Source organism: Dipodomys merriami, unplaced genomic scaffold, assembly GCF_024711535.1.
Source record: "Dipodomys merriami isolate MVZ:Mamm:240054 unplaced genomic scaffold, mDipMer1.0.p SCAF_252, whole genome shotgun sequence".
NCBI classification, from domain to species: Eukaryota; Metazoa; Chordata; class Mammalia; order Rodentia; family Heteromyidae; genus Dipodomys; species Dipodomys merriami.
In genome coordinates this window covers 1,728,618-1,730,164 of record NW_027203960.1, presented here as the reverse complement: position 1 = coordinate 1,730,164, position 1,547 = coordinate 1,728,618, and positions in this window count along the sequence as shown.

The window sequence follows — 1,547 nt, the reverse complement described above, 5'->3', positions numbered from 1 at the left end:
ACTATTTACTGGAAATAAGGAAAACCATGGGACCTATATTTCTTTGGGCCTGGCTTACTTCACTGAATATAATTTTTTCCAAGTCTTTCCATTTCCTAACAAATGGGGCAATGTCATTCTTTATGATGGATGCATACAATTCCATTGTGTGTGTGAGTGTGTGTGTGTGTGTGTGTGTGTGTGTGTGTGTGTGTGTAGATAGATAGATAGATAGATAGATAGATAGATAGATAGATAGATAGATAGATAGATAGATAGATAGATAGATAGATAGATAGATAGATAGATATAGGTATACATATAGATATATCACATTTTCTTGATCCATTCATCTACTGAGGGTCATCATGGTTGGTTCCATATCTTAGCTATGGTAAATAATGCTGCAATAAACATATCGTGCTGGTACATTTAGTGTGGTCTTGTTTGTAAGCATTTGTGTAAATGTCCAAAAGTTGAATTGCTGGGTCATAGGTCAGCTCTATGTGGAGACTTTTGAGGAAATTCCATACTCCTTTGCAAAGAGGTTGAACAACTTTACACTCCCACCAACAATGCAGTAGGGTTACCTTCTGTCCACATCTCGTCCAGCATCTGTTGTTATTAGAGTTCTTGATTATAGCCATTCTACCTGGGACGACGTGGTATCTCAATGTTGTTTTGATTTGCATTTCTTTTATGGCTAGGGAGGTTGAGCATTTCTTAAAGTATGTATTGGCCCTCTTTCATTCCTCTTCAGAGAAGTTTCTCTTTAAGTATTTAGCCCACTTACTTATTGGGCAGTTGTTTCTTTGAAGATTTGTTGTTGGGGGATTTAATTTTTTGAGTTCCAGGTCTATTTTAAATATGAGACCCTTGTCCGTTGTATGGCTAGTGAAGATCTTCCCCCAATCCGTGGGCTTTCTATTGATCTTGCAAGCTATGTCCTTTGCCATGCAGAAGCTCTACAATTTCATGCAATTTGTCCAACTTTTCTTTAATTTGTTATGTTTCTGAGTCTCTATTAAGAAAATTTCAGCCTGTGCCAAGGAGACAAATGGTTTCTCCTATTCCATCCTGTAATGTTTTCAGAGTGTCTGCTTTGACTCTGATGTCTTTGATCCATTTGGACTTGATTCTCATGCAGGATGATATATAAGCATCTAGTTTAGCTTTCTACAAGTAATTAACCAAGCCAGCACCATTTACTGAAGAGGCTGTCTTTCTTCCATTCTATTTTTTATCTCCTTTATTGAAGATTAGATGGCTATTTCATTCTATTTCATTGCTTATAAGGTCGGTTCTTGTGCCAGTAGCAAGCTGTTTTGATTACTATGGCTTTGATTACTATGGCTTTATAGTCGAGTTTGAAATTTGGTGTTGATATTCCTCCAGTACAGTTCTTTCTGTTGAGGATAGTTTTAGTTATTCGGGTTCTTTTAATGTTCCATATGACTTTTTGGATTGTCTCTTCTATTTCTTTCAAGAATGAGATGGAAACTTTTATAGGTGTCGCATTGAATTTGTAGATAGCCTTGGCAAGTATTGCCATTTTCACGATGTTGATC